Here is a 9637-nt window from a genome sequence, read left to right on the forward strand (position 1 = left end):
CTTGGGTTTCAGGTATCACCAAAGGGGACCAGAGAGAATCATGGCAGACACAGGTGATAGTTGAGGTGATTCATTTACACGTATGAGAATCTGTCATATCACCTTAGAGCCTCCTTAAGACAACTGGATGAGACTTTGCAGTTTTCTAGAAGTCCCATGAAAGAGGTTTGGGATGAAAATCAGAAAAAAAAGTACTATTATTGTTACTATGATTCCATTTTAACCTTAGGTTGGTGTGGGTAGAAAACATGGGTTATAAAAAATTATAATCCCATAAAGTTAGTGAGGAAGAAAATACTAAAGAAACACATGTGGCTGAAGAGAACTGAAATATATGATGACGATCCAAAGCGCTGTGCACAACCGAGGACACATACGGAAGAGAAAGCTCAAGAAAGATACAGTGCAGAACCAGCTGACACTGAGGATAACAAAACAATTGCAGTTAAAAAACAAAACAAAACTATGTTTGGAGAAAGAAAATGATGTAATGCTGATAGATTGCTTTCTTTTCTTTTTTTTTTTAATAAATAAAGAGAATGACCATCAAAATGAGAGGGAGAAAATATAACTAAGCAGGAACTGATCTGGATGATATGATTATGAGAGATCCTCCACATTATTCCTATTTTTCTCTATTTTCTAAAAGTTTTAGAATTAGTACTCAAAAATTATTAATATTTTATTTAAACCAAGGAATTAAAATTTGACATACATAAAAGATTCAGTAAGAGGTCAGCTCAGTACTTTAGATGATGCAAAGCCCTGATGAATTATTTCCCGAGGCACTAAGAGAACAGCTGTGAAGGTAGGTCAACAGTTGATAGTCTTCAAGGCATGATGGAGATCAAGAAAGTTGCCAATAGAGTATATGTGATGATTTTTACAGTTTATACAGCAGCTTTATCTGCCTGATATTAGCTACTACTATCTGCTACATGCTACACGTTATGCTAGACCAGGGGCCTGCACACTATGGCCCACAGGTTAGTTTAAGCCTGCTGCCTGTTTTTGTGCCAAGTATGAGAAGTGAGATGGTTTGGAAAAAATCAAAAGAAGAATATTTCATGACATGTGAAAATTATATGAAAATCAAACTTCAGTGTCCATAAATAAAGTTTTATTAGAATACAGCCATGCCCATTTATTTATGTATTATCTATGTTGCATTTGTACAACAATGGTACAGTTGGGTAGTTATGACAGAGAAATATGGCCTGCAAAGCCTAGAATAATTACTATTTAGCCTTTTACTACTACTACTACTACTACTACTACTACTACTACTACTAACAATAATAATTTACAATTCCTAAGCTAAATGCATATCTGAAGTTATCTCTAATCCATGGCAACTGTGAAAGTTTGTATTTCACCAGGTCCTCTCCAGATCCTGCCCAAAGGAGGTGAGCTGGGCAGCCACTATTATCCCTGTCATAAAATGGAAGCTCTGTGCATCTAAGTGACTTGCTCGTGGTCACACAGATCACATGGGACTCATGCTGGTCTTCTGTTTGCAAAGCCCACACTCTTTATGCCACACCATACAGCTAGAAGACTAGTGCTGTAGCCTAATGTGTCACTGTCATGCAGGGCGGCCTGTGGGGTCTCTGCTCCTGCTCCCCACATAAGAACAAAGGACATGGTGAAGCCAAAAAAGAACACCCACGGAGCCATAGGTAGGGGAGTCATACCACTATAGTCTCGCTGGCGGCTGGGTTGGAGAAACAGGAATCCCGGAGCCACATGATCCACAACCCTCACTCTGCCTCCTACTGGCTCAGCCACCATCTTGCTAGCCCCCATTTTCTGCTAGCGTACCCACGGCAGTTATATTAGTGGCCAATGGCTCACTGGTTACAGCTGACGGCCAACTAGCCACAGCTGATGGCCATCCAATCACAGTTGATGGCCATTTACTACCTGAGCCAGCACCTTTCCATGTGAGGCCGAGAGCCTGGAAACTGCACTTCTGTCTCTGTCCCCACAGTCACTTTTTTTTAATGGAGAAAAAAGTACTCCAGAAATTTTAATCTAGTGCGTTTTACTTTAAATCTCAGGAAAAAAAATTAAAATAAATTGCTAAATGAGTAGCTATAAAATGTAAAAAGGAAAGTATTCATCAAGGATACTTCTGATCATGGTTCTGCTCTACATGCTCTGATCATGGTTCTATACTCTAAAACATATCATATAATATAAATGCATTAAGATATAAGAGAATAAAATTACAGTGCTTTACAGATTTTCAAAGTACAATTACATGTACTATTTTATTTGAGATCACAGCTCTGTGAGTTTGGCAAGGCAGGGATGATGGGCACCACTTTGCAGATGAAGCTCAGAAAGATAAAATGGCTCATCTAAAGTCATAAAATGAATTAGTGACAGAGCCAGAACTTGAACCCAGATCTTCTGACTTTCAATTCAGTGTTCAGCGTATAATAAAAAAGCTAACATTTATCACACTTTTAATTTGTGCCAAGAGGGGTTCTAAATGCTTTACCCATATTAACTTATTTGAGTTTACAATGACACTGTGAAATATATTTGCTTATTATTCTCTTTTGACACGTGAGAAAACGAAGTCACAGAGTGATCCAATCAGTTGCTCCAGACCACAGAGCTCACAGTAGATGGTGGAGCCAGAATCTGAACTAGACTACATGGCTCTAGAGCGAGTGTTTAACACCAGCAAACTGCTTGCTCCTGGAGCATCTGACAGCATCCCAAGATACCACTCTGGACCAGCAGCAAACCTGTGAGCTGGATAAAATGCAGGTAGGTGACTACCTTGTATACAGAATAACAGTACTAAGAGTAGTGAATAAAGTTTTGCAGTAAACTGAGTGGATGTTCCTCCAAATGAGAGGATTGCCTGAAAGGACCCATACAATGAAATGGTGTGTGGTGAGCAGTTCATAGTAATATATATATTTACATACATTATATATATATATATATATATATATATATATATATATATATATATTTGCATATTCTAATAATGCAAGCGCAACCAACAAGATGATAGCAGAGCTACTCCTTGTAAAGTGAGAGGGGATCCTTTGTGAGCCACAGTGAGATAAAGCAATTGATAATCTGATCAGATCAAACATGTAATCTCGTTGCTCTCTCTAGAAATGGCATTCATAATATACAGAATGAGAGAAAATCATTAATAAAAATAATTTTGCAATCAAAACAGTTGGAGCCAATGGACATACATACACAAAGTAAAGCTGAACCCTTGGGCAATGAGCTGGAGCACTGAGTTCAGTAAATACCAGGAACATTCAGTTAAATGTTTGGGGCTTGTTCATGTGATGTGCACAATTTCTGTTTTCCTCTCAGTTCTGCAAATGTCACAGAATGTATAATTTAGGTATTGCAAGCATTTCCCTGGAAGTTGTTTGCAATCAGTCAAGCCAGTGGTTCAGAGTAGGGTCCCAGGACTAGCAGCGGGAGCCCTGCCTGGGAACCAGCTAGAAAGGCAAATTTTCGGCCCCCACCCTAGACTTACCAAGACAGAGGCTTTGCTGGGTGGAGCCCAACAACCTGTATTTGAACCAGCTCTCCAGATGATTTTGTTTATAATTAGAGAACCACGTACTGCATTTGTCTAGAACAGTTAAATTAGAAATAGCTGGAAGGAGAGACATTTCTCAATACTTAAAGATAATTAGTATTGGACAAAGGACATTTAAAGTGCCTGCGCTTAAACTAGTTTTACAGTCTTGTTGTTCAAAGTCAGGTCCGGACACTAACCACATCAACATATTGGGGAGCTTGTCGAAAATGCAGAATGTAGAGACCCTCCTCCAACCTAGTTGAATCATAATCAGCATTTTAACAAGATTTCCATGCACACTAAGATCTGAGAAGCTGTGTGATAGGAAATAGTTTTTAAAATGTTTGATTTGGAATTAACTTTTAAAATGCTGATATTTTGGCTTTTCCTTTTTGGACAAAATCATATGATACTATAACAGTCTTCACCACTTTATGTTTGACTTTTGTAACAAAAATAATTCGAGGGCTTTGTTATTTTCCAAAGGGCTTCTTTTAATCTTTGATAATCAGATCATTCTCTTTTGAAGTGCTTCTCATTGTCCCTGTTTATTTTCTGTTAGTATATGCACATCATGTCTAACTCTTGCTTTTCCAATGCTTTTACGTGACTCAACAGTTTTCCAACGTTATCTTTACTGACTTTATGAAAGATACCTTGTTTTTAAAAAATTCACAGTCCACTTTAGATTCAACTCTTTTATGTGTGAATGTTTACATCCAACATTCGGGAAACAGCTGCCTGACAGGCGCTTGCACAGGATGGGTGGGGATGGAAGCTGACGTTCCTCTGTAAGATGTTTGGGTGGAGACTGTTTTTATAAGCCGTCAAATTGCTAGTTGAATACGTCCATATCATGATAACTATCGCTTTCTTGGGTAGCCTCATAACTGAAATAGTGGGATAATGGAAACCCAGAAAACAATGACCCAAATATTAAGGGTGATTATATCTGGGCCATAAAAGTCAAGTAATTTTTATTTCCTTTTTTTTTGTGTGTTTATCTGTATTTTCTAAACTTTCTAGAATGAGTGTGTGTTATTTTTGCAATCATAAAAATACTCTGCTCCTTAATAACTTTTTAAATTGAAATATAATTTGCATTCAATAAAATGCACAGAGATTTTAAGCGTTCACTTCACAGAGTTACGATAACTGTATACACCCCCATGGTAAACAAGATATGCAATATTTACATCACCCGAAGTTTCCTTTGTGCCATTTTCAACCAGAAATTACCCTAATAGAGCACTCCACCTGTAATATAAACACTGCCTCCAAGGCTTTCTAACCTCCTTTGTGGTTCTAGTGTGTTGTACGGGAACAGCATACTACATGAAGAGTTTAGCAAACAACTTTTTGTTGGCCTCAAGCATAGAACCTGGGTATATAGAAGTGTTCAACGCTGCATTCTGCATTTCTTTTCATATATTCCCTTTGTATATTTCTAGTTCATACTTTAAGTAGAAATTGAGCAACATATTTTCCTCCCATAATTTCCCATCCCCCACAGCCATTCCTTTATCTTTTTCCTTCCTGCTTTGAAACAGCTATTTACTGCACTGCCAGCAGAGGATTCTATCAAGATGAAAGCTTTGTCCTTGCCAAGGCAGACAAAGGGCTCTCAATAGAGCCTGCTTGCTGGGGTCTAGGAGAGAAATTGCTGTGCTGCACTCCTCTATCCTATGCTATGCCCCCATTGATGACCACACCTGCCACTCAAACGTCTCTTTCTTATTGCTTGGGTTTATGGTAACAGTAAAAGCAGTAAAAATAATGCTGATTGAAAGATAAAGTTTAAATACACACAGAGCACTTTCATAAAGGTTATCTCATTTTGTTAGGCTCCCCTGCAACACCCTTGAATTCTGTGGGGAAATACTAGTATTCATTAATTCATTCCTTTGTTCATTCACACAGCACATTTATATGTTTAGATACTATGCGCCAAGCAAAACACTACCAGACAGTAAGTAACAATGGCAAAAAGAAAAAAGAATAGTGCTTCACAAAGCTTATTGTCCAGTGGGGGAAACAGGTGAGTAAATAGGCTATTATGACTCAAGGTATAACAATTTACGTAGTAGCATATTGAACCCAGGTTAGTTATAATACTGAAAAGTTGGGAACAACCTATCTTAACAATATACTGTGTTTCCCTGAAAATAAGACCTAGCTGAACCATCAGCTCTAATGCACCTTTTGCAGCAAAGAATAATATGAAACTTGGTTTTATGTGATATTATATTAAAATAGGACCGGGTCTTATATTAATTTTTGCTCCAAAAGACGCATTAGAGCTGATAGTCCGGCTAGGTCTTATTTTCAGGGAAACACGGTATGTTACGTTACTGCACAGCTGCTTAATGGAATGTTTTGTGGCCATTAAAAGTTAGTTTTTGGAAAGCATATTTAAGGGTATTGTAATTGGCACGTATGACTTTTATAATCAGATACAAAAATTGTAAAGTGAAAAACATAATACTATAAGTGTGCCAAGGTACTAGAGAGCATCCAGTGATGGCTATATTTATCTTCCAATACACCTTAAGTTAAAATGTATTTTATAATGAAATTTTAATATTTGAATGTTCCCTTCTAACTTTTCTTTTCATAGACTATGTATAATTAGCTTTTTGGCTTTAAAAATCTAATACTTAAAGAAGAGTTTTAGATCTATACCTAGTATGCTTATGTAGTATTTACAGTGCTTTCATACATTTCACTTTCTTGACACTAATCCTGTGAGGCCAGTGCCATTACCCCTCGTACAGAGGGAAACCATGCTCAGTGGTGTTGAAGAATTTAGCCCACGTCAGAGTTAGTGGGCGGCACAGCCAGAACTCCAATCTAGTTTTTGTTTTTTTTTTTTTTAACTCCAACAGTATTTCTTGCATTTCAAGTTGGTACCTCACTAGTATTATTTACATTCCAATGGATCCCAGACATTTCAATCAAGTAAGGGTGTTTGAACTAGCATAGAATATCTACTTGTGTTCTTAAATTTATTTTCAATGTTGCTTCTTAGAGTTAATTATTAAAATAATAACAAGTACTTACTAAGTGCCTAATATGGAGGAGGAACATATTAGAACATATTCCAGACAATCTAACTCATCTCTGCTTTATCTATTTTTTTCAAAGTATATTTAGTATGAGTGTGTATTTTCCTGATTATAAAAATAACAAGTGTTTATGTAGACCTTGTTCGTAAAATTAGGATTATTCTGTCATACGGGTTTAAAAAAATTTTTCCCCTTAAGGTTGGTCTGCTATATAGCATATTTTTAAGTGTAATGTTTAAATTTTTTATTAAAATAATACACGTATGTAGATTAAAATAAAGTCTGACTAAGCTTTCAGTGAAAAAGAGCAGTCCCTCTTCTATTACTCCTTGTCCTGATTCCCATTTCTCAATGGATAACTTCTTTTGAAATGCTTAAGCTGTTTGGGGGTATAAACCTTGATAATCTGAAATAACACGTGAGCACCACTATTTTCTGTTTTCTTTTTTTTTAATTTCAGTATTAGCTTTTATATGCTGATTTCTTTTGGGGCCCTGCATTTGCTGCCCTTACATTTCCTCTGCTCTCTTTCCTCATCCATCCTCCAGGGAGGAGAGACTTACCTGGCTATCAAGAAGGCCGGCCTCAGCCCCTTCCTTTTTCTCTTGGAAGCACCTGCCTGAAGTAGGGTGCCTTCTGCTCTGCTCTTCCATCCCAGGAGTGAACTGGGGCTGAGTGAATCGGCTCCAGTAATGGAGCTGCTAAGTCTGCCAAAGTCATAGCTTAAATATTACAAAGCTCATCCCCCATGCTTCAGTTCAGCTTCTGTTGGACAGAAGATGCTAACGCCCCACTCCATACCCACAGCCACCTCTAAGCTCACCTGCCTGGGGTTGTAATGACAGCTCCCATCCAGCTGACAGTCCCTGCATCTGTTTGCTTCTCCACAGGCAGGATTTCTCTGATCCCACGGGAGCTCTTAGTTGTACCCTTGGAATCAGAGCAGAAGCACAGAAGAGTCAACACCATCTTCAACTAGTGGGACCAGCCTCCCCATTCTCTGGTGAGACAGTTCGAAGGTGGGTTCTATATGGTTTCCCAAGGGAATAAGCTCATTGACTCAAACATCCTTTACTAGCTTTTCTCTCCCCCCCCTCCTCCACACATCCTCACTCTACTCCCTAGGGTCATTTCCTCGTGAATCTTCCTGGACCCAAATCTTGTCTGTCAGTAGGGAAGTTGATATTTTGATCTTCATGTGTCTGACTCTTACATCCATCTCTCGATCCTAAACAAACTCCTATTATGAAAGATGAGAACTGAATCCTATCTCACCACCCTCTCCTTCCCACTCACAGATACAGCTTTTCCAATTCCCATGCCCCAAATATAGTTTTATAACCTGTCTTAGATTAAATTAGTATTTATTAGCAATAACTTTAGATCATTATATTATCATGGCCATAAACATAAATCTTATCTGCTCCATAGACATATTATATTACATTTCCTTCCTGCCACAACTTCTGTCTGTAAAATTCTTCTGACATGATCAAATACATCTGACAACCTATCAGTCCCCTTTTTCTTTGGTGACATTGCTCCTGCCTCCTGCTCCAGCCTGGACTGGTTGCTGTCTGACATATGCAGACCTCAATTTCAATTTTCTCCAGTCTGCTAAGTCCATTACAACTCATACATATGATTTGTAACAGGTGGAAGTTTTTCTTCCATACAGTTGTAAGATTATTGACATTATTCCCAACTATCTCATTAATAATGACATGCTATTTGCATAGGGTGTTGTAGTTTATGGAGTACTTTCATATATGCCATCCCATGGGATCCTTCCATTACTTTGGTGAAAAGGGGTTTATTATCCTCAATGTGCAGATTCCTTTAATACAGTGGAAGATACTGCTTGCTGAGTGCCAAGCCCTGACAAGCCAGCTTTACAAATAATTCATACAACTCCATATGGTAGGAACTTACTCTCCCCATTTCACAGATGAAAAAAGTGGGGCACAGAGGTTAGGAACTTACCTAAGTTCAATTATCTAGTAAATAGTAGAGTTGGGAATCAATACAGTCTGGCTCCAATGTCCATGATCTTAAAGAGCATTTTATGCTGCAGATGAGAAGGTTAAATAACAGACTCAAAAAAATAATGTTCTAGAGTCAGCCAGTAGATGAGGGTCAGAGCAAAGACCTGATCCCAAGTTTTTTTTTAACTCCATGCCTGAAATGTTCTTCAGATTACTATGCAAGATGGCCAACAGATCGGAGTTTATAATAGACAGAAACCTCAGGAACATGAGCTGCTGGGATCCTGCCTCTTCTGACATTGCCGTGATCAGTGCGTTGGTTAGAGAAATCCTTGATTCCATCTGCAACTGTTTTCTCAGAATGGAGTTTTGGAAGCTATGTTATTGGCAGCCAGGAGAGACACAGGAAGTAGGATCTACACAATCCACACGCAATCTGCTGTCCACTGCTCGGCCAACCAACCAACCCCTTAGCGTAGCCATAGCAGTTATGTTAGTGGCTAACGGCTAACTGGTAACAGCTGATGGCTTCCCAGCCACAGTGGATGGCCACCTGATTACAGCTAACGGCCATCTAATAACCAAGCCAGCACCTTTCCACGTGAGGCCGAGAGCCTGGAAACTGCTCTCTGGGACTCTGTCCCCATAATCAGCCGCTAGTACTTTTTGTTTTCTAAAATATCTTTCACAGTTTTTTTGTTTTGTTTTTGTGGTTTTTTTTACAGGTGAGAAATTGAAAAACAAATCAGAACAAATACTAAAATGGTCTTCTGGCTCACAGAAAGTTATGGTCTTAACTGTGTTTATCTAAAGACTTTTGATGCTTTGCAAACTGAAGTCAACATGATACAGTGAAATATAAAAACATGAAAATCCTGCAACTCAGCCAAACTAAGATTTCTCCTCTTTCTTCTAGCAGATTCCAGCATTTAGAGTCTATATTTCTTTTACAGAACATAATAAGTTCCCATGAAATGCTTCTTACTACAATAATTACTACCAAACGTCCTATAAAG

This window comes from Rhinolophus hipposideros, assembly GCF_964194185.1.
Source record: "Rhinolophus hipposideros genome assembly, chromosome: 9".
Lineage (NCBI taxonomy): Eukaryota > Metazoa > Chordata > Mammalia > Chiroptera > Rhinolophidae > Rhinolophus > Rhinolophus hipposideros.